This window comes from Mus musculus, chromosome 1 (assembly GCF_000001635.26).
Source record: "Mus musculus strain C57BL/6J chromosome 1, GRCm38.p6 C57BL/6J".
Taxonomy (NCBI): Eukaryota; Metazoa; Chordata; class Mammalia; order Rodentia; family Muridae; genus Mus; species Mus musculus.
Genome location: NC_000067.6, coordinates 10435083 through 10460484, shown reverse-complemented (window position 1 = coordinate 10460484; position 25402 = coordinate 10435083). Strand labels below are relative to the sequence as shown.

The 25402-nt window shown below is 39.4% G+C and overlaps 1 protein-coding gene across 5 annotated transcripts in view; it reads left to right on the top strand.

Annotated features, from left to right (window-relative positions):
* Window positions 1-25402, top strand: part of Cpa6 (carboxypeptidase A6) — a 424263-nt gene that overhangs the window by 259569 nt on the left and 139292 nt on the right. The window contains exon 1 of one of the 5 annotated variants that reach the window (XM_011238393.2): window positions 20228-20296. The exons of the other annotated variants lie outside the window; for them this stretch is intronic. The gene's annotated coding sequence lies outside the window, so the exon portion shown is untranslated. Of the gene's footprint in view, window positions 1-20227; window positions 20297-25402 lie in introns of those variants that run through there. 5 annotated transcript variants of the gene reach the window in all.

The window sequence follows — 25402 nt, the reverse complement described above, 5'->3', positions numbered from 1 at the left end:
AATTGTCATTTTTGAGGCTTACTGCTGAATATGCTCACCCTTTCTAGCTCTTTCTGAATTCTAGCTAGCTGGTTCAACTTAGCTGTTCTGACTCAAACTCTTCTCTAAGCTGACTAATTCAATCTGCCTTCTCTCAGATTCTCACTGATTTGCTCTGCTTGACCTCAAAATAACTCTGGCAATTTGTTCTAATCTTCTGGCTCCTTAGTCTTTGGCTTCAACTGCCTCTGCATGAACTCATGAATGAACTCAATGCCACATACTATACTCTCTGCACTGACTCCCAGCACACTGACAAACTGAACTATCTCTCCCTGCTCTACTCTTAAATAGCTTTTCTCCTGAGAGTTAGACGTATCCTATCTCTGACTCATTCTGTCAAACCTCTCTCTGATTCATCACTTTGTCTGCCACTCAATTAGCCATCATTGCCTTAGACTAAAGATGTGTACTAAAGGATTCCAGCAAGAGGGTATGTACTAAGGGCATGTCTGTATTCCGGCAGGATCACACAGACTTAGAAGGTCTTTGGATGTGATCAGAGCAGCCGAGCTTCTGGATTGGAATCCTTATACAGAGGCCTTAATTGGGAACAAGACTTACTCATTTAAGTAGCATGAAGAATATGAGAATATTTCACAGGAATGCAATCAGCCTAGCCATTTTCCAACCTATATTTTTCCCCTATGACTTGGCTTTTATGGATCCAATGGACATCTTCGAAGTATACCTATGGGGAAATGGTCCATACTTTGATAAAGGCATCTGCTTACTGATTTACCAGGGGGACTTAATGGACTACAGGATACCACATGGAAAACAAGCAGGGGTTCAGATTCCTGTTGATCTTTGTTATATATTTGTTTCCACATTTATTGTCTCCACAGTGGCCAATCCAGCACTAGCAAGTTCTCCTTTTCCCATTGGTCTTTCCGTAAAGTAAAACCTCTATATACAAACCAAATGGCAATACAGATTGTCACAGGCCAGGTCTCATGATATTTTCTTTCTTTATTTATTTTTTTTATTTTTACTACTCTTAACTCATCCCATTGGCTGTGTTTTCCTTTCCCTCTTTCTACCACATGGTATCTGCATTATTTGTATTGCTGCAGCTACTCATTCTTATCTGCTGTGCCTGTTACTACCATCTGTGTACCAGGAATCCACGGACATTAGTAATATTGCTTCCAGTACTTTATCTGACTTACCAGTTTGTTGAGTTGCTGGAGAATGCTCAGTTGATTTAAAGTACTGGTCTGAGAGGCATCCATGATACATTTGTGGACACCATGCCTTGTTGTAAATATCTTTACATATTTGTACAGAGTTTTATTCTGTTCAGCACCAGAAAGGGGTTTGATGCCAGAAAAATATCAGTGTAGCCCTTTATCAGAGAAGATATTTTTGCTGTCACTGTGGTGGAACCAGTTATGGACACCACCTGTTGCAATGCCTCATATACTCTTTGCAATTGCTTCTCTAGTATTGTACACCAAGCTTCTTCTCCTTTCCATGACCAAGACTAAATTCCTATTAGAACCTTTTGCTCAGTTTGCTCTTGCCATAGTTCCCAACCACACTCTTCTGGACTCCTTATCACTTCTATCAGGAAGGGACATGGATGGGATAGAGGGGCACATGGATGTTTAGCCTATCCTACAAGGATCTTAGTCTACTCAAAAGTCTCTTGAGCCTTTTTGTTCCAGTACCATATAACATTTTTCATCAATACTGAGGATGGGCAACATGGGCAAGACAGTATGAAAATCCAGCATAATTTCAAGAACCCCCAAATTGCTTCTCACTCCTTTATATTTACAGCAAAGGCTGCTGTAGGATTTTATCAATAACATTGTCACGTATTGTATGCCTCTTACCAGACTGTAATACCCACAAGAGATTTACAGCTTGTGTTTGGGCTCTTGAACCTTGGGATTAATTTCCCATTTTTGTTTCTTTAGATGCACCTGCCTCTAATGGCTTTACAAATCTTTATAACACTTTGTCTTCTATGTAAGAAAATATGTTACAAAGAATGGACAGGACAAGGAAATGTCCTAAACCTGTGGGTCTCCCACCCCAATTGGCCATTGTATATCAGTGGTCTCAGGATGTGGAAGAGCTGGAGAGCAGGGTCTCAGCCATCCATGAGTACAGTGGTTACAAACAACCCAGGAGACTTGCAGATGACAGCTTGTTCGTTGAAATAGTGGTGCTAGATTATATTGCTTGAGTCAGGAATGGAGGGGACAAAAGGAGACAAGTGAGACAAGGGAGGGTATGCTGCAGTGGGAGCCGGGGGCTGTCAAGCATATCAGTTAGATTATCAGACTTCAGATCATGTGATTTCTGAGAAGCCAGTTCTCTGGCCTGGAAACAGAAGCCTAACTGGCTTTATCACAGTGTAGCCTTTGTCTCCACACAGTTGGGTAGGCCCAAGCCTGGTTTAGGTAAGGAGTGGCCCCACTTCTGCCAAGCTTTCTGAGAAGAATCTGGGTCTGAGCAATGCTCTACCATACCTTATCTGGCTTGGGAACCCACAGCTGCCTGTTATAATGGGGGTTACAAGGATGATCTTGATTAGGTACTCTGAAAGTCCATTGTCACCTGTTCTGCAGTGTCAAATGATCCCAAATGCATTTCTTACTACACACAACAGAGGCCAGGAATCTGCTGCTGCTGGCAATCTCCACCATTGTGTGCTAATCTCAAAGACTACAAACTTTCCTCTAAAAATTTCTCTGCATACATGTGAGCTTCTGTATTGTGCCTCTGTATTCATGTGGTGGACCTCACTCAAAAATCAGGTATTCCACCCCTTACCACACAGATAAAGACAGCCATCCTGGGATTCTCTCTCTCTCTCTCTCTCTCTCTCTCTCTCTCTCTCTCTCTCTCTCACACACACACACACACACACACACACACACACACTCCGAATCCCAATGGCTCAGCATTAATTGCATTTCTCACTACCCATAGCAAGAATATGCAACCATTGCCATAGCAAAAAGGCACATTAACACACACCATATGGGAAAAGATAGCTGTATCAGAAGTTCTTCCACCGAGACTCCCCCCACAGGCTGCTTAGCTTCAGTTGCATGCCTTGCTACCTGCATGCACAGCAATGCGCTTATTCCTCCTCAATTTATCTTTGGTTTTGTTGGGTCTTTGTTTGGATATCAATAAAGTTGTGTGACAAAACTTTGCCTGGGGAGACACAGCAGACACACACACACACACACACACACAAATTACACATGTATACTCATCCCAGATACTATATAGGGAGCCATAAGAAACCAAATCTTGGATACAAAGTCTAACTTGGTGAACCAATGAGGTCAAATGGGTCAATGAGAAATATGGGTAAGGGTTACTAACAGGAACAGAAATTACTCCAAACACAGCAGTTTTGAGTTTATCAATCACCAAAGCCCAGCCAACATGAGCAGCAGCTCACAAAAGCTGGAAATGTGGAGCTCACTGCAGAGCCTCAGGCCATTCAACAGGTTGGCAGTTTGTCTAAACCTCTTCTAAGCCCCATGACCCAATAACTTACATTTTGCCTACATCTGTGCTTAAATACCAACACCGTACTGGTGAATTGCCAGTTTCTGCTGTGAGCACAAGATACAGTCTGCCCCCTTCTACCACACCTACATTGGTCTCTGTACTCCGCAGCAGAGGAACCTGGCTAAGTACTTCTACATTAAATTGTTTCCTAGCAGGAAACCCCTGTGGTGGCTTTCTCAGTATAGTTACTCTCATTTCCAATTAACTTGAATTTTACAAGCTAGAAATTTTGGTGGGCAGGGTCATGCCATCAAGGTCCCTTTCCATTGTCCAAGTGTAGAGCAGAATATTTTCTTTAGTTGCACTACTCATTTTAGAATCTTTCTAGTTACTAATTCTACAACTTTAGCTACAACCTCCTTGTTTATAACTTCAGGTTCACACATGCTTCCTTCCTCATTTTCCTGCAAATTATTCATACCTTTCTTCCTTGGATGCTCATGAACCTCAACAAGCAATAGCCATGCAGTGGCCTCCATGTTACACCATCTTGAAATTTTTTCTTCTAAATGACTTGATCCATTAATTTGAATCCAGCTTCACTCAAGTTTTCAGGACACAGGCAAAATGCAGTCATGTTTTGCTAGAATGTAATACAAGTGACCTGTAGCCCAAGTCCCATTCCTCATTTCCCGCCTCTCAAATCTCATGAGCCCATATTTCTACTATTCTCCAAATTCTATTCTTCCCAACTTTCACAGAAATATCCCATTAAGTTCTGTTTCTAGCACTTGATTTGCTGTAGACCACAAATTCAAACCCTTCCAAATCCCTCCCACCAATATAGTTCCAAATGCTTATGAAGCACACAGGCAAGTAGTCACAAAATCCCCATTTCTCTGCACCAGTTTTTTTATGTAGCTACTTTTCTATGTTACTATGACACCCCTTAGCAAAAAGCAACTCAAGGAAAGAAGGGTCGTTTGGGTTCATGGCATAAGAAGGTACAGTTCTTCATGGTGAGGAAAGAATGGTAGTCTGAAGCAGCAAAAGCCGAATGTCTGGAAGGCCAGGAAACAGAGCAGGTTACACTCTCTCCACTCCCCTTTTTGTTTAGACAGAAGGATGATGCCACTTTCATTCATGCCAGATCCTCTCCCTATGTTTAAAATTTCTTGAGATACCCTCACAAATATGCCTGGAGATGTGTCTCCTAGGTAATTCCAAATCCAGTTACGGTGACAATAGTAACCATCATAACTGTGCTAAGTGAATACTCTTGACTCAGAAACACAAATCAGATGTATTTTTTCTCATTTGTAGAATCTGGGGTGAAGATTAAATAAGGAAGACTGTATTAGTAACTTTTCTCATACTGTGATAAAATACCATGACCAAGACAACTTAGAGAAGGAAGAGTTTATTTGGGGCTCGTCACAAAGGGAAATTGATAGCAGACAGACCTGACTGCTGGAACAGCAGCTGAGAGTCCACATCCTAAGACACAAACAAGAAACAAATTCAAAATGATTCAAGTCTTTAAGCTCTCAAAATCTACCCCTCCATCCTTCTTCCAGCAAATCTAAGCCTCCCAAACAGGATCACCAATTGAGGACCAAACATTTAAATGCCAGAGTCTATGGGAGACATTTATCATTTAGACCACTTCAGAAACTATTAGGAAAAGATAAAATGAACAGATAAGAGAAGATAGGAGAGTAATGATGGAGAAATGATTACAGTCAGAGTGTGTCATTTGAATGTATGAAATATCATATGAAACCACCATTTTGTACTATTAATATATAAGATTAATATATGATTAATACATAATAATATGTTATGAATAACATTTCAAAAATTAATACAAGCATTACCAACTTACTTTTGATGATGTTGCAAAAATAATTTAATAAGTACATGGCGCTGAAACCATGGTCATCAAGAAAGAAAGAAAAAGTCTCACTTAAGTCTAAGAATTCACACAGAAGTGAACTTAAAATGGGCCACAGACTCAAATGCAAAAGGAGAAAACTGTAGACTTTAAGAAAACAAACAAACAAACAAAAGCATGAGAAAACCTTCATAATCTAAAAATCAGGCAAAAAGTTCCTAGACTTGACACCACAAATATTCTCTATTTTAATTTTTAAAAAAAGCAAATTTCACATTACCAAACTAATCAAAATTTAAAAGGTTTGCCTTTGAAGGACCCCATTAAGCAAATGCAAAAAAAAAAAAAAAAAAAAAAACAAGCTGCAGACTAGGAGAAAATATATGCAAACCATGGATCTAAAATGGACTCATATTTGAAATACATAAACTATATACTTGACAGTAGAAAAAAAATCAAGCAATGCAATTAGCTCTTTGAGACCTTTTTTTTAAATTTCACCATAAAAGTACATACACAAATGGAAAGCAAGTCCATGCAAAAGGTGTCAGAGAAGTTGAAATCAAAGTGAGATTCCACTATACATCTATTAGAACGAATACAGTTACATAGATATAAGACACTAAGCATATGACCATGATACATCTCCAAGAGCCAAGGAAGATGCAGGAACCTGTGTCACCTGTGCCCTATAGACACGATAAAGGAATATGGCAGAGTTACATTTGAAAATAGGTGGCAAGGCTTGCCCACAAAGGCTGAAGACATTCAGAGGCCCACCCCACCATATGGGCTGCCTGCAGAGGAAACCACAATGAGGTAAAAGTACATGGTGGCTATCTTGAAGGGAAAGAGAATCAGAACAGTTTGAATACTATAAAGAAAGGAGGAACTGGAAACTCAAAGGTGATGAGGAACAGCCTGATGTGAGTAGCCTGCCCTGACACCTGAGGCCATGGTGAAGTCCTAGCCTGTGCTGCTGCTAAGGGTCATATCTAAGTCTGTGGCCATGCAGCAGCTGGTGTCTGTTGATGTCTGTGGCCTATATATCATTAACAAAGGCCATCGGACTTCTCAGGTCTGGGCTGCTGCCTAAAACCATGTTGAAGGCCAAGAGCTGAGCAGAGTTGGCCCCACCCCTCACTGGCTCAGGAGAATTGGACCTGCACCTTGCCCAGGAAGCACAGTGAGCAGCACAGTAGAGCTGACCCTGGTGTGTGTGTTGGTGGCCAGGAAAGAGGGAGCTGGGCCCAAGGGTACAGGCAATGTGACCCTGCTTCTAGTCTGCCAGAGTAGTATAAACAAGGGAAATATACGCTTTTCCCTACCTCTCCTTGCTTTTAGCAGGAAGGCGAGCTGCCCCCACGCCAGGGCATGTGTGTGGGAAAGCTGGCCCACCCCTTTTCAGCTGTAGCATTAAGTTAGCTAACCAGGGCAGTACTGGAGAGCTCTCCCTGATGGTGTGGATGTATGAGAGCTGTCAGACTGACCAAGTCAGCTACCCTCAAGGCCCAGATCCAGGGCTTTGAGTTGGTCCACCCCAGAATCTTCTCCATCTATGAACTGTGTGTGAAAGAACCAATCTAAAATTGCATGATCTTCTGACACAGGGCAACAACAGGATATCTAAGAGGAGTCCTATAAGGATCCAGTATTGACAGTGTAGCAGAAGCCAGAGGCCTCAAACCAGACCAATGATTCATAACAATGAATATTTGCAAGTAAAGATGTGTGGACAAAAGGATATACCATGACATATTTCAACTTCCATGATGAGATTTTTTTTTGTTGTTATTGTTGTTCCTTTGTTTATTTTATTTTTTTATTTTATTTGGAGGGGGGATTACAAGGGCAGAGAGCAGATCCAAAGAGTTGGAGATATCAGTGAGATTTTTGTTCATGAAGTGAAATTCATAAGGAGTCAACAAAAAGTTTTTAAATTAAAATAAAATAGTTGGCGATCTCCTTGAAAATTAAATACACAACCACCAAGTGACCTAGTGATAACAACTTGGCACTTATTCCAGAGAATTTAAAACATATGTCCTCTCAAAGGCTATGCACAAATGTTTAAAGATTTACTTATAATAGCCCCAAAGTGGAAGCAATCCAGATGTTTGTCAACAGGCAAATACTGAATTGCAGTATCTCCACAGCATGGGCAACTAACTACTCAACAGTAAAGAGGAACAAACTATCACTCAATCAGCAATCCAGATGAGTCTTGAGAGACCTGTCAGAATGAAAAAGACCAAACAGGAGTACACTGTCTGATCTGATGTATCGATTTAGTGCAACAGAATCATGAAAATGCAAAACATGTTCATGGTTGCTCAGGGTTACAGAGTTAGATGTGAGGGAAACACGCATGTGACTATAGAACATGAGAGATCCTTGTGATGTGTCTTGACTATAAATGCCAACACGGCCTGATCATGAGATTACACCGCACATTGTGAGCTTTTACCACTGGGGGAACATGGGAAAAGGGTATGAAATATTTCTGTATTATTTCTTACAGTTACAACTGTTTTACATGTGTCTCACAGTAAAAATATTATTATAAAAATAGAAGGCTCCCTATCCCAGATTTCCATTCTCTTTAGACCAAAGTACAATACTTTGCCTAGATAATAAGAGGCAGTTTTACTCTCACTGTATGTATAGCCCTTATCAACAGATTCCAAGCTTCTCTGCCATGGAAACAGAATTTTCAAGGCATGATGTGACTCCATCTGTTTGTTTCTTCTTCAAGCAGCTTGACTGTCCCATGCCATGCCCTGAGAGCTACTTCTTCCTCTGTTCCCACTCCAATCTAACAGATGGACCTATGGATATTTGTTCTGAAAACGTGCAACCCAAAAAACAGTTGAATACATACAAATAAATGGGTTTGCATGACTGATAAGATAGGCCTGGATTACTTTATTGCTTTTAAAAAGTGTTAAATGAATTCATTAGTAGACTGTGGTTAGTAGGCATTTTAAATTGTAAAATGTATTGAATGTGTGGGCTTTGGTGTTTTAAACTGATCAATTTTTAATTAATTTTGAATATTTAGAGTCATTACTGTTTAGAACTAGTACTGGGGATCAAAGCCAGAACAGTACACTTGCTAGGTTAACATTCATGCACTGGATATATTCAATCTCCTTCCTGTCCCCAGTCCTCCATTTCTCCCTCCCTCTCTCCCTCTCCTTCCCTCCCTCCATCCCTCCCTCCATCCACCCATCCACCTTTCCCTTCTCTCTTCATCTCTTCCCTCTTCTCTCCCTTTCTGTGACATAGCCCAGGCTGGCCTCTAACTTACCATCTTCCTGGTCAGCTTCCCTAGTGCTATGACTACTTGTATATACCTCCACACCTGGCTGTCTGCCCCTCTTAGTTCATCTTCATACACCACAAGTTTTTATGTTATATAAAACAAAACAAACAGAAGTTTACCTTATTACAAAGCCTTTCTCTTGTTGCATGATTGCTTGTGCCAGATTGAAAGAACTCAAGTGAGAGCATATGTTTACGGTCCCGGGGGTAGCAGGTTGAAGAGAGAAGCAGGGCTATGACATGGTTTTCCTACTAGATGTCTATTGCAGATGCTGCTTTCATGACAAAATGAATGCTTTAAGGAGCACAGATTTGGATAATAAAGTTTATTCTAATTTGTCAAGGAAAGATGGATTGCAGATGACAAAGTTATCAAATTAAGAATGAGAATACAACACCAGTCAGAATGGCTAAAATCAAAAACTCCGGTGACAGCAGATGCTGGCAAGGATGTGGAGAAAGTGGAACACCCCTCCATTTCTAATGGGATTTCAAGCTGGTACAACCACTCTACAAATCAGTTTGGTGGTTCCTCAGAAAAATAGGTGAGGACCCAGCTATACCGCTCCTGGGCATATACCCAAAAGATGCTCCAATATCTAATAAGGACACCTGCTCTACTATGTTCATAGCAGCCTTTTTTATAATAGCCAGGAGCTGGAAAAAAACCCAGATGTCCCTCAACAGAGGAATAGATACAGAAAATGTGGCACATTTACACAATGGAGTACTACTCACCTATTAAAAACAATAAATTTATGAAATTTTTTAGGCAAATGGATGTATCTGGAGGATATCATCCTGAGTGAGGTAACCCAATCACAAATGAACACACATGGTATGCACTCAGTGATAAGTGGATATTAGCCCAAGAGCTCCAAATAACCAGGATACAATTCACAGACTACATGAAGCTCAAGAAGAAGGAAAACCAAAGTATAAGTGGTTTTGTCCTTCTTAGAAGCAAAACAAAATTCTCACAGGAGCAAATATGGAGATAAAGTGCAGAGCAGAGACTGAAGAAAAGACCATCCAGACACTGCCTCACCCGGGGATCCATCCCAAACACTGACACTATTGTGTTAAAAGTGCATGCTGACAGGAGCCTGATATAACTGTCTCCTGAGAGGCTGTGCCAGAGCCCTACAAATATAGAGGTGGATGCTGCAGCCAACCATTGGACTGAGCACAGAGTCCCCAGTAGAGGAGTTAGAGAAGGGACTGAAGGAGCTGAAGGGGTTTGCAACCCCATAAGAAGAACAACAATATCAACCAACCAGGCCCCCCAGAGCTCCCAGGGACTAAGCCATTAACAAAAGAGTACACATGGCTCAAGCTGCATATGTAGCAGATGATGGTCTTGTCATGCATCAATGAGAGGAGAGGCCCTTGGTCCTATGAAGGCTCAATGGATGCCCCAGTGTAGGGGAATTGAGGGCAGGGAGGCGGGAGTGGATGGGTGAGTGGAAGAACACCCTCATAGAGGCAGGGGGAGGGAGGATGGGATAGGGGGTTTCCAGGATTGGGGGGAAACTGGGAAAGGAGATAACATTTGAAATGTAAATAAAGAAAATATCCAATTAAAAAAAGAATGAGAATACATTCACAAAGAAAAGGAAACGAAAATAACAATTCAGAAACTGCAGGTTATCATTCTGAAAATGTGAACAAATATTACTTACTGGGAAGTGAGAGAGATAAACCCAAGGGCTGGCAGAGGTCAAGGAACAAAGAAAACAGCAAAACATATCCACATGAGAGACACTCACAGATCTTAGAAGCAATGAACTTAAAGATAAAGGAAACTACCAAATTAAAAATAGAATCAAATGCAATTTAGCAGTTTTCACAATGCTAAACATAGAGTTACATGTGACCCAAAATTCTAACCAGATATATATACTCAAGGCAATTTAAAACACAAGTGTATAGAGACTAGCATATGAACGTTCACAACAGTGTTATTCATAATAGTCAAAAGCTCTCCATCAGGTGATGAACAAATCTTTTAAAATATGTTATATACATGCAATATTTTTCAGCAATGAAAGTATTAAAGACTAATATTACCAACTACCATGTAGACAACATTATGCTAATGAAATGAAGCTAATACAAAAGTCCATATGTTCCATTCATATGAAAATTCTACCTTGGCAACTCAAGGTATTGATGATAAGTGACAGTTGGACACTCGGCCCTAAACAGGACTTTATACCACCCTGTGTGAAGATTGAAAAACATGGTAGAGTAGGGAACATAGAGATATAAGAACAGGAAAGTAGGGAGGAGGGCTTCCAAGAGCCATCCTCTAGGCATCATACAGCCATTGGAGTCATAGACTCACAGCAGCAATGGTTGCCTACACTGAGCCTGCCCAAGGCCAGCCCTGTTGGTGGGCAGGTATGAATGGGCAAAAACTTACACTCAAGCTCTCCCTGCTGAACTACAGATGCTGAAAAATTCTGGGGGCAGACAGTATTCATTTTTTTTTCAGCTGATTACCCACTGGTAAATCCACCAGGCTCCAGTGGATAATTCCAAACCCATAGTAACACGGATGGCTTGTATATGCTTGACCCAGAGAGTGGCACAATTAGGAGGTGTAGCCTTGTTGGAGTAGGTATGCCACTGTGGATATGGATTTAATAATACCCTTGTCCTAGCTGTCTGCAAGCTAATCTTCTCCTAGCAGCCTTCAGATGAAGATGTAGAACTCTCAGCTCCTCCTGTACCATGCCTGCCTAGATGCTGCCATGTTCCCTCCTTGATGATAATGGATGTAGCCTCTGAACCTGTAAGCCATCCCCATTTACAGGTTGTCCTTTGTAAGGCTTGTCTTGGTCATGGTATCTGTTCACAGCAGTAAAACCCTTACTGAGACACCATGGTTAAGCTCAGTAATTCACAAACGCAAACAAAAGTAAATGAATGTCAGAAAGGGATTTGTAGTAAGGAGGGAGAGGTTACAGGTGTGGGAGGTGAAAATAATTAGAATAAATTTCATAAATATCAGAAAATGCCAAGGAATAAATTCAATAATAATATTTTAAATGAAATGTCATGAATCAACAAATCTATAGAAACAAGTCATAGACTGTTTAGCAGAGATAGAAGCAGAGAGAAACTAGAACTGCCATCTAGTTCTTTGGGAGATGTAAATGACCAAGAATTAGATAGTTATGGTGGCTATACAACATTGTAAATATGCAAACAGACCGAATTATACCCTTCTGATGGCTAATTAGTGTTATAGTAATTTTCTCTCAATAGATAAATTATTAAAAAGCTGATATCTCCATGACATAGGTGAACCTTGAAAAGGAGATGTTAAAAGATAGATGCTGGTCAAAGAAGCTATGCACCACCTGTTTCCAATCAGATGTGATATCTCAAATAGTTAAATGCATAGAGACAGAAAGGCATGTAGAGGCTGTCTGTAACTGTGGAAGATGAGAGACTACGGGAGCAGTGCTAACTGAAGGGTGTTGGACGGTTTATTGGATGATGAAGATACTGTACAATTATACAGTGGTGATCATTGCACAACTCACAATCTATATGCTTTAAGAGAAGATTATAAAATATAAGAATTATCCCTATACATACTATTAGTTTTTTAAATTGGTATTAGTGTTGCCTTAAAAGATATAAAGGAAATATACTTTAGAGGTGGAGCATAGACCCAGAACACACACGGCCTTTGGTTTGACTCCTAACATACAGATAATGATGATGATGATGATGACGATGATATATTATATACACTTGAATTAATCTAATATATTGCTGTCATTTACTATATTTCTAGCACTCTTCATTATGGGGTTAAAAATATAAGTCATAGTCACTCTATTTAAGAAATCTACCTTTTATTTGAGGATACATATACACAATGAAATAGTGAAAGTCTTGGGCTAAATAAAATGAATTGTAGTTTCTGAAGAAAGATAAGAAATAAGAAAATATCTTTGAGTTTGTTTATATAATAGATTATGTTGATGGATTTCCATATATTAAACCATCCCTTTATTCCTGGAATGAAACCTACTTGGTCAGGATGGATGATTGTTTTGATGTGTTCTTGGATTCGGTTAGCGGGATTTTATTGACTATTTTTTCATCGATATTCATAAGGGAAATTGGTCTGAAGTTCTCTATCTTTGTTGGGTCTTTTTGTGGATTAGGTATCAGAGTAATTGTGGCTTCACAGAATGAATTGGGTAGGGTATCTTCTGCTTCTATTTTATGGAATACTTTGTGAAGAACTGGGATTAGATCTTTGAAGGTCTGATAGAACTCTGCACTAAACCCATCTGGACCTGGGCTTTTTTTGGTTGGGAGACTATTAATGACTGCTTCTATTTCTTTAGGGGATATAGGACTGTTTAGATCATTAACCTGATCCTGATTTAACTTTGGTACCTGGTATCTGTCTAGAAATTTGTCCGTTTCATCCAGTTTTCCAGTTTTGTTGAGTATAGCCTTTTGTAGAAGGATCTGATGGTGTTTTGAAATTCTTCAGGATGTGTTGTTATGTCTCCCTTTTCATTTCTGATTTTGTTAATTAGGATGCTGTCCCTGTGCCCTCTAGTTAGTCTGCCTAAGGGTTTATCTATCTTGTTGATTTTCTCAAAGAACCAGGTCATCCTTTGGTTGGTTCTTTGAATAGTTCTTGTTTCCACTTGGTTGACTTCACCCCTGCGTTTGATTATTTCCTGCCTTCTACTCCCCTTGGATGAATTTGCTTCCTGTTGTTCTAGAGCTTTTATGTGTACTGTCAAGCTGCTAGTGTGTGCTCTCTCTAGTTTCTTTTTGGAGGCACTCAGAACTATGAGTTTCCCTCTTAGAAATGCTTTCATTGTGTCCCATAGGTTTGGGTATGTTGTGGCTTCATTTTCATTAAACTCTAAAAAGTCTTTAATTTCTTTCTTTATTCCTTCCTTGACCAAGGTATCATTGAGAAGAGTGTTGTTCAGTTTCCTCGTGAATTCTGGCTTTCTATTATTTATGTTGTTATTGAAGATCACCCTTAGTCCATGGTGATCTGATAGGATGCATGGGACAATTTCAGTATTTTTCTATCTGTTGAGGCCTGTTTTGTGACCAATTATATGGTCAATTTTGGAAAAGGTCCCGTGAGGTGCTGAGAAGAAGGTAAATCCTTTTGTTTTAGGATAAAATGTTCTGTAGATATCTGTTAAGTCCATTTGTTTCATAACTTCTGTTAGTTTCACTGTGTCCCTGTTTAGTTTCTGTTTCCACGATCTGTCCATGGATGAGAGTGGTGTGTTGAAGTCTCCCACTATTATTGTGTGAGGTGCAATGTGTGGTTTGAACTTTACTAAAGTCTCTTTAATGAATGTGGCTGCCCTTGCATTTGGAGCATAGATATTCAGAAATGAGAGTTCCTCTTGGAAGATTTTACCTTTGATGAGTATGATAAGTCAAATAACCCCATTAAAAAATGAGGTACAGAACTAAACAAAGAATTCTCAGCTGAGGAATACCGAATGGCTGAGAAGCACCTGGAAAAATGTTCAACATCCTTAATCATCAGGGAAATGCAAATCAAAACAACCCTGAGATTCTACCTCACACCAGTCAGAATGGCTAAGATCAAAAATTCAGGTGACAGCAGATGCTGGCGTGGATGTGGAGAAAGAGGAACACTCCTCCATTGTTGGTGGAATTGCAAGCTTGTACAACCACTCTGGAAATCAGTGTGGCAGTTCCTCAGAAAATTGGACATAGTACTACCCGAGGATCCCACAATACCTCTCCTGGGCATATATTCAGAAGATGTTCCAACTGGTAAGAAGGACACATGCTCAACTATGTTCAAAGCAGCCTTATTTGTAATAGCCAGAAGCTGGAAAAAACCCAGATGCCCCTCAACAGAGAAATGGATACAGAAAATGTGGTACATTTACACAATGGAGTACTACTCACCTATTAAAAAGAATGAATTTATGAAATTCCTAGGCAAATGGATGTACCTGGAGGGCATCATCCTGAGTGAGGTAACACAATCACAAAAGAACTCACATGATATGTACTACTGATAAGTGGATATTAGCCCAGAAACTTAGAATACCCAAATAGAAGATACAATTTGCAAAACACATGAAACTCAAGAAGAACAAAGAACGAAGACAAAAGTGTGGACATTTTGCTCCTTCTTAGAATTGGGAACAAAACACCTATGGAAGGAGTTACAGAGACAAAGATTGGATCTGAGATGAAAGGATGGACCATCTAGAGACTGCCATATCTGGGGATCCATCCCATAATCAGCCCCCAAACGCTGACACCATTGCACACACTAGCAAGATGTTGCTGAAAGGACCCTAATATAGCTGTCTCTTGCAAGGCTATGCCGGGGCCTAGCAAACACATGAGTGGAGACTCACAGTAAGCTATTGGATGGATCACAGGGCCCCCAATGGAGGAGCTAGAGAAAGTACCCAAGAAGCTAAAGGGGTCTGCAACCCTATAGGTGGAACAACAATATGAACTAACCAGTACCCCCCAGAGCTCGTGTCTCTAGCTGCATATGTATCAGAAGATGGCCTAGTAGGCCATCAATGGAAAGAGAGGCCCATTGGTCTTGCAAACTTTATATTCCTCAGTTCAGGGAATGCCAGGGCCAAGAAGTGGGATTGGGGGGGAGAGGGGGTGGGAGAGGGTTTGGGGGACTTATGGGGTAGCATTGGAAATGAAAATGAAGAAAATACCTAATTAATAAAAAAAAAAAGAAAGAAAGAAAATATCTATCAAAATTTGCAAAAGACATGTGTGTGGAAGCATTGTAGAGTCTCAAGTTGGACCTTAACTGAGGAGAATTTGATCAGGAAGACAAGAGTATGCTCCCAGAACAGAAAATGACTAATGTTGGGAGTGAGTGTGTGTTTGTAGCACAGTAGCTCAACAGCTCCCAGTCTGTGAGCATAAATGGTAACAAAGTATGAAGCTGGTCGAAATAGTCTTGGTAAACCATGAAAACCAAGCAGAATTTGGTCCAACAAAGCAAAATAAGGTGTGGCTACATATTGAAAGATATATGTCATCACCAAAGAGCTGAAATGTGACAAGCCACAATACATAGTTGATGGGAAACAGGAGTCAGGGAGAGGCCAGCCAACTAGGAGAGTATAGGACAAGGATCTGTGAAGACAGGAAGAAAGGGTGTAAAAATGGAAAAAAAAAGTGTGTAAGAGAGTATAAAGGAACAAAGCACTTATGCCTTCCAATTCGATGTTTATTGAATGCTGCTGTAATGTAAAGAGGCAGTGTTTTAGTTAGCTTTTGGTTACTGTTACCAGAATACCTGGCACAGGTCCTTTGAAAGAGGAAGGATGTGTTTTACTCTTAGTATCAGAGCATTCTGTCCATCACTGCAGGGAGAGCATGGAGAACAGGAATTCCCAGCATGACGTCTAAGGAGTAGACAGAGAGGAAAAATGTGGAGCTGTATTACCTGCCAAGCATACCCACTTCCCCACCTCCAAAAACAGTGCCAGCAATAGGGTGCAAGCAGTCACAACATGAGCCTGTCGGGGAACATTTCATGGTCAGAGTATATCAGGCAGCATGCTCAGGCCTGTAATGGCACAAGTTCTGTGCTGTGATGCAAACATTAAACCTTTTCTCAATGCATGTACAGCTCTGCTGGAGAAATGAGTCTCTAGGAACTGATGATTACCTTGATATGGGGAAGAAAGAGTCAAAGGTGAGGGAGGGTGATGGTGTCACTGAAGACCCAGATGGGCAGAAGTGATAGTGAAAGTCTTGTTGATCTGAAGAGCAGTACCCAGTAAAGCACTATGCAGTAAGTAGATGAGATAACTGACATATAATTAAAATAAGTAAGCAAGTGATAGGTCAGGCATTACCAAAGCAGTGGATAAGGAGGGCAGAGAAGGAAGGCATAGAAGGCATGTTATTGAGACCCCTTCTCAAACAACTTGACTCTTCTGAACCAATAGAAGAAAATGTGTTTTCATGGAAAGTGGATAATTGGGAAAAAAATGAATATTTGAGTCACAGGCTTAATGTTGAGATCAAACAACCAGTAATAAACTCTAAGGATTTCACTAACTATAATAAAGTTGTTTCTAAGTATCTTCTTGTCTACACAGTACAGGGATCATAGCAGTGTGCCATTAAGGTTCAGAAGTCAGATTGATATATGGGAAAGCCAGATAATTATCAGCAGCAGTCCCTCTTTATACCATCTTTATACCATCTTTATACCATCATCATTGTCCTTGTTATCATTATTATTGTTGTTGTTGAAAGCCCATTTTCCTTCTTTGAAATTAGAATACTCAGAGTAACATTTGCTTCCTTCTTTTCAGAATCATCCCCAACTGGATGAGGGAACTGAGATTTTGTTCACCCTTAAGATTTCAAAATGACATACAGGACTGAATATCACCTATTGTGGCTGGGGTTCACTGGCCCAGGGCCATGTGAAGCACTTTAATTTTGCTTCGAATAATTCTACATCATACCTGGAACAAATTTAACCAAAGACTTTATCCATATGATATCTAGAAAGTAACTTGGGAAATTATCTGTTTGATCTCTAAGACAAAGACACATCTTAGCATAAATGCAGAGAAAGGCATAGCAAAGTGGTCAACAGCCCCACCTGTATTAAAATGTTTTGATGTGTGTTTCACTGATGAGAGTAACTGTTTATTCCATGCTTCTGCATCAGAACTGCAGAGCAGGCATAATAACATCAGTTTTGTAAAATCTACATCTAATGTACATGAAAAAGAAAAAATAAACCAAACCTGAAGCCAGATAGGAGGGTGGGTGATTTCTCATTTCATTCTTATCCTTTTTCAATTTTCCTACATTAAACAGAATCAAAACCATTTTTTCCAGTTCAGTGGTAGAACTCAGACCCTTACACATACTAGGCAAGTGTTCTCCACTGAGCTACACCCTAGCCTCCAAAATCATTATAGTTCTAAAATAAAGTTAACACAAACAAACCTGGATTTTATTCTCAAACTAAGTAATCACTTGGATGAGTCATACATTTTCCAACTCATTTTAGAATTAGTAGTTGAATTTTACTCTACTCAGTGGTAAGATAAGGTGTGGTGGTTTGGATAGAAATAGACTCATGCATTGAACAAGCCTATGGGAGCCAGGAAGCAGAATGTGGTGATTTGAATATGCTTGGCCCAGGGAGTAGCACTATTAGGAGGTGTGGCTTTTTTGGAGTAGGGGTGGCCTTGTTGGAGAAAGTGTGTCACCATGGGGGTGGGCTTTGAGATTTCTGATGCTCAAGCTATGCCCAACATGCACATAGTCTCCTTCTGATGCCTGTAGATCAAAATATAGAACTCTCAGCTCCTTCTCTAGCACCATGTGTGCCTGCATGCTGCCATGCTTCCTACCATGATTATGGACTAAACCTCTGAAACTGTAAGCAAGACCCAATTAAGTGTTTTCCCTTATAAAAGTTGCCAAGGTCGTGGTGTCTCTTCACAGTATTGGAAACCCTAAGACACAAGGGCAGTGCGAAGGTTGTTGAAACGTTCAGGAGTGATCTGAAATGGATCTGAGATGTTAAAAATGAATGTGTGTGTTTATGTATGTATATGGTTGTATAATGTATTTATGAATGAATGAATGAATGAATGAATGAATGAATGAATCTTGGTCTAGAAAGCTGAAGCATAGAAAAGAGAAAAATAAAAGATGTTTTTGGTTCCCAAAGAGAACCACTAGGTTTCTCTGCTGTCCACAGAGTGGCCCTCTTCCACCCTGCCCCCATACTTAGCTTGATTATATAGAAACACTGCTTTACAGCACTTTCCCACCCATCCACACTCTGCCCAGGGATAATGGCTGCCAACCAACACTTGATTCAAATGTACTGTGTAGATGATTCAACATCTAAGACCTGGAAGAAGAGACCTTCTGGAAAGGGGGTATTTCCAAGAATATAGAAGTCATATTTGGGGCCATGAATTGCTGTACAGACTGGAGAGGTTTCTAAAGAGCCCTGGAGATGTTTCTGGGAGAATCCCTGTGGCTGGGAACACTGTCCAGATGGGAATGCTCCTGGATCAAAGGGCTGTCCAGGGAATGTTCCTCCTAGTAATCTTCCAGTCTCATTGTGTCTGACTGTTTACAAGCCCTGGAAATCAAAGTCTTAGTTAAAAGATGTGTCACTAAAAAGATTTGGATAGAGGAAAAAGAAGGGGTAAGTGATGTAATTATATTATAATCTAAAATAATATAAAAAAAAAGAAAAATGAAATCACCACATTTGCAGGAAAATGGATAGAGCTGAAAATCACTATACTAAGCAAAATAATCCAGATGCAGAAAGTCAAATTTCACATATTTTCTCTCTTCTGAAGATCCTGTTTTTATTTTTCTATATGTGAATGTTACTGTGTGAGGAGAGGTGCAGGTCATGAAGCTATGAAAGGGCATGAGAGGGCAAAGAGATGTTAAGGAGGCAGAGATAATAAACAAACCCCATGTGATGTGAAAGCAGAAGGATGACTACATGAGAGAAGGAGGGAGCTAGAGAGGGAGAGAGGGAGGGAGGGAGGGAGGGAGCGAGGGAGGGAGGGAGGAGAGGCCAGGTACACCAGAGGAGAATTCAGAAGGAGAATCAGGAAAACATGGTATATGCAAATACTATAGTGAACCCCAAAACTTTGTATGCTAATTTTTAAAGATAATTTTTCCTTTGGTTTAAGTTTTATTGCATTATGATGAGAAAATATACATAATTTCAATTTATCTGAATTTGTTAACATTTAAAAACATATTTTGAGTAAATAGACTTACATCACATTCTTCTTTCCCTTTTGTACCCCAACTCCTCCCAGAGAGCTCCGTGCTCTTCAAAACCTTTCATTTTTCAATACCTCTCATTTTTCATCATATTATTTAAAATTTATAAAATATTGGAACAACAAAAATGAGTATTATAAAAGTTGTTTGATATAAAACAAGAATCAATTGAACAGTCTTATGTAGATGTTTGTCTACAGCAACACTGAAAATACATATGCTTTTCTCAATATAAATTTTAGATAACTCCAAATAACTGTATGATATTTTAAAATTATATATCACTATTAGTTTTTTAATGAACATAAATAGATAAGGACTTTTTGTTTGTTTGTTTTGTTTTTAGTAGAGCTTAAAATCTTGGCTTACTGTGGTACAAACACAAAATAAGAACAGTTTTTGGACATTGGAGTTCATTGTAATAAGGCTGTACTTGAATGTTCCTCATATCACCAAATGATTTTACCTCATAGTAGATAAACTAAGAGTTTACAGTTCTGATGTGCCAAGGAATGAATTGTAGGCATGATTTTGGGATACAGATTTCCTGCTACGGTCAAAGCTGTTTGACTTGAGTGATTGTCATCATTCTCGGCCCGCAGGGAACAGGTTACATTCATTTAAGAAATGGTGTGTGTATTAAGATGGTCTATCCATGAAGTCATACATCAACTGTTTCAATGAACAATGGTTCAGCATGGAAGATGGCACAGACCTTAGGTAAGGGTAAGATTCTGATTCATTGGTTGTGATGATTTTGAAAAGCATTCATCTCAGAATAAGTGTAGCTTATAAAGTCCTCTTCTTCAAAATTGATACAATAATTACAAATATCAAGCAAAGCCTTCAGTCTCACTCTTTGCTGTTCTCTTACAAGCCACCTCCCAAATTAATTGTCTACATTTCTTTTGGCTATATAAATAATTTTGAAATATTTAAGCTGTTCTGAAAACCATAGTATAGATAAAAACATCAAATAAACAATCCTACAAATGGAGAGACTGAGATAGGAGAAGCATGATTTTAAGACCATTATGTGACACACAGCAAGACCCTGCTTTGTACAAACAAGCAGAAAGTGTATATGGCTTGTACAGTATTGGACCTATTTCTCCCATTACCAAATTAGAGAGACCACAGGATGACATCTGACAAATTTCTAATTCCTCATATTTTTGAATTTCAATTGATTAGGATATGTTGGTAATACTAATTTTCATATTAAGAGATATTAAGGAAAAGCAATTGCTACTTCCTGTTAATTTTCTTGTTAGAGGTAGAATTATGTTTGTATGGGTTTGTTGAAAGATTACTTTCTTGCTTCTTCTACGGTGTAGTTTCACTCCTTGTTTTGGTGCTTTCTATCTATTTTCCTTTGTAGGGCTGTATTTGTGGAAAGATATTGTGTAAATTTGGTTTTGGCATGGAATATCTTGTTTTCTCCATCTATGGTAATTGAGAGTTTTGCTGGGTATAGTAGCCTGGGCTGGCATTTGTGTTCTCTTAGGGTCTGTATGACATATGCCCAGGATCTTCTAGTTTTCATAGTCTCTGGTGAGAAGTCTGGTTGATAGGGCTGACTTTATATGTTACTTGACCTTTTTCCCTTACTACTTTTAATATTCTTTCTTTGTTTTGTGCATTTGGTGTTTTGATTATTATGTGACAGGAGGAATTTCTTTTCTGGGCAAGTCTATTTGGAGTTCTGTAGGCTTCTTGTATATTCATGGCATCTCTTTCTTTAGGTTAGGGAAGTTTTCTTCTATAATTTTTTGAAGATATTTACTGGCCCTTTAAGTTGGGAATCTTCACTCTCTTTTCATACATATTATCCTTAGGTTTGGTCTTCTCATTCTGTCCTGGATTTTCTGGATGGTTTGGGTTAGGAGCTTTTTTGGATTTTTTTTTTTTTTTTTTGGACTGTCGTACTAATGTTTTCTTTTTTTTTTTTTTTTAATATTTTTTATTACGTATTTTCCTCAATTACATTTCCAATGCTATCCCAAAAGTCCCCCATACACTCCCCCCCCACCTTCCCTACGCACCCATTCCCAATTTTTGGCCCTGGCATTCCCCTGTACTGGGGCATATAAAGTTTGCAAGTTCAATGGGCCTCTTTTTCCAGGGATGGCCAACTAGGCCATCTTTTGCTACATATGCAGCAATAGTCAAGAGCACAAGGTTACTGGTTAGTTCATAATGTTGTTGCACCTATAGGGTTGCAGAACCCTTTAGCTTCTTGGATATGTTCTCTAGCTCCTCTAATGGGGGCACTGTGATCCATCCAATAGCTGACTGTGAGCATCCACTTCTGTGTTTGACAGGCCCCGGCATAGTCTCATAGGAGACAGCTATATCAAGGTTCTTTCAGGAAAATCTTGCTAGTGTATGCAATGGTGTCAGCATTTGGAGGCTGATTATGGGATGGATCCCTGGATATGACAGTCCCTAGACGATCCATCCTTTTGACTGAGCTCCAAACTTTGTCTCTGTAACTCCTTCCATGGGTGTTTTGTTCCCAATTCTAAGAAGGGGCAAAGTGTCCACACTTCGGTCTTCGTTCTTCTTCAGTTTCATGTGTTTTGCAAATTGTATCTTATATCTCAGGTATACTAAGTTTCTGGGCTAATATCCACTTATCAGAAAGTACATATCATTTGAGTTCTTTTGTGAATGTGTTACCTCACTCAGGTCCATCCATTTGCCTAGGAATTTCATAAATTCATTCTTTTAATAAGTGAGTAGTACACCATTGTGTAAATGTACCACATTTTCTGTATCCATTCCTCTGTTGAGGGGCATCTGGGTTCTTTCCAGCTTCTGGATATTATAAATAAAAAGGCTGCTATGAACATAGTGGAGCATGTGTCCTTCTTACCGGTTGGGACATCTTCTGGATATATGCCCAGGAGAGGTATTACGGGATCCTCCGGTAGTACTATGTCCAATTTTCTGAGGAACTGCCAGACTGATTTCCAGAGTGGTTATACAAGCCTGCAATCCCACCAACAATGGAGGAGTGTTCCTCTTTCTCCACATCCTCACCAGCATCTGCTGTCACCTGAATTTTTGATCTTAGCCATTCTGACTGGTGTGAGATGGAATCTCAGGGTTGTTTTGATTTGCATTGCTCTGATAATTAAGGATGTTGAATATTTTTTCAGGTGCTTCTCTGCCATTCGGTAATCCTCAGGTGAGAATTCTTTGTTCAGCTCTGAGCCCCATTTTTTAATGGGGTTATTTGATTTTCTGGAGTCCACCCTCTTGAGTTCATTATATATATTGGATATTAGTCCCCTATCTGATTTAGGATAGGTAAAGACCTTTCCCAATCTGTTGGTGGCCTTTTTGTCTTATTGACGGTGTCTTTTGTCTTGCAGAAGCTTTGCAGTTTCATGAGGTCCCATTTGTCAATCCTCGATCTTAAAGCACAAGCCATTGCTGTTCTATTCAGGAATTTTTTCCCCTGTGCCCATACCTTCAAGGCTTTTCCCCACTTTCTCCTCTATAAGGTTCAGTGTCTCTGGTTTTATGTGAAGTTACTTGATCCACTTAGATTTGACCTTAGTACAAGGAGATAGCAATGGATCAATTCACATTCTTCTACATGTTAACAACCAGTTGTGCAAGCACCATTTGTTGAAAATGCTGTCTTTCTTCCACTTGATGGTTTTAGCTCCCTTGTCGAAGATCAAGTGACCATAGGTGTGTGGGTTCATTTCTGGGTCTTCAATTCTATTTCATTGGTCTACTTGTCGTCATTATACCAATACCATGCAGTTTTTATAACAATTGCTCTGTAGTAAAGCTTTAGGTCAGGCATGGTGATTCCACCAGAGGTTCTTTAATCCTTGAGAAGAGTTTTTTCTATCCTAAGTTTTTTGTTATTCCAGATGAATTTGCAGATTGCTCTTTCTAACTCGTTGAGGAATTGAGTTGGAATTTTGATGGGGATTGCATTGAATCTGTAGATTGCTTTTGGCAAGATAGCCATTTTTGCAATGTTGATCCTGCCAATCCATGAGCATGGGAGATCTTTCTATCTTCTGAGATCTTCTTTAATTTCTTTCTTCAGAGACTTGAAGTTCTTATCATACAGATCTTTCACTTCCTTAGAGTCATGCCAAGATATTTTATATTGTTTGTGACTATTGAGAAGGGTATTGTTTCCCTAATTTCTTTCTCAGCCTGTTTATTCTTTGTGTAGAAAAAGGCCATTGACTTGTTTGAGTTAATTTTATCTCCAGCTACTTCACTGAAGCTGTTTATCAGGTTTAGGAGTTCTCTGGTGGAATTTTTAGGTCACTTATATATGCTATCATATCATCTGCAAAAAGTGATATTTTGACTTCATCTTTTCCAATTTGTATCTCCTTGATCTCCTTTTGTTGTCGAATTGATTTGGCTAGGATTTCAAGTACTATGTTGAATAGGTATGGAGAAAGTGGCCAGCCTTGTCTAGTCCCTGATTTTGGTGGGATTGCTTCAAGCTTCTCACCATTTACTTTGATGTTGGCTACTGCTTTGCCTTAGATTGCTTTTATCATGTTTAGGTATGGGCCTTGAATTCCTGATCTTTCCAAGACTTTTATCATGAATGGGTGTTGGATTTTGTCAAATGCTTTCTCAGCATCTAACGAGATGATCATGTGGTTTTTGTCTTTGAGTTTGTTTATATAATGGATTACATTGATGGATTTTCGTATATTAAACCATCCCTGCATCCCTGGAATAAAACCTACTTAGTCAGGATGGATGATTGCTCTAATGTGTTCTTGGATTCGGTTAGCGAGAATTTTATTGAGGATTTTTGCATCAATATTCATAAGGGAAATTGGTCTGAAGTTCTCTATCTTTGTTGGATCTTTCTGTGGTTTAAGTACCAGAGTAATTGTGGCTTCATAGAGTAGAAGGTAGAGTACCTTCTACTTCTATTTTGTGGAATAGTTTGTGCAGAACTGGAATTAGATCTTCTTTGAAGTTCTGGTAGAACTCTGCACTAAACGCATCTAGTCCTGGGCTTTTTTTGCCTGGGAAACTATTAATGACTGCCTCAATTTCTTTAGGGGATATGGGACTGTTTAGATCGTTAATTTGATCCTGATTTAACTTTGGTACCTGGTATCTGTCTAGAAATTTGTCCATTTCATCCAGGTTTTCCAGTTTTGTTGAGTATAGTGTTTTCTAGAAATATCTGATGGTGTTTTGGATTTCTTCAGGAAAATTGTTATGTCTCCCTTTTCATTTCTGATTTTGTTAATTAGGATGTTGTCCCTGTGCCCTTGAGTGAGTCTAACTAAGGGTTTATCTATCTTGTTGATTTTCTCAAAGAACCAACTCCTCGTTTGGTTAATTCTTTGAATAGTTCTTCTTGTTTCCACTTGGTTGATTTCGCCCCTGAGTTTGATTATTTCCTGCCTTCTACTCCTCTTGGGTTAATTTTCTTCCTTTTGTTCTAGAGCTTTTAGATGTGTTGTCAAGCTGCTAATGTGTGCTCTCTCCAGTTTCTTTTTGGAGGCACTCAGAACTATGAGTTTCCCTCTTAGAAATGCTTTCATTGTGTCCCATAAGTTTGGGGATTTTGTGGCTTCATTTTCATTAAACTCTAAAATGTCTTTCTTTCTTTATTCCTTCCTTGACCAAGGTATCATTGAGAAGAGTGTTGTTCAGTTTCCATGTGAATGTTGGCTTTCCATTATTTATGTTGTTATTGAAGATCAGCATTAGTCCATGGTGGTCTGATAGGATGTATGGGACAATTTCAATATTTTTGTATCTGTTGAGGCCTGTTTTGTGACCAATTATATGGTCATTTTTGGAGAAGGT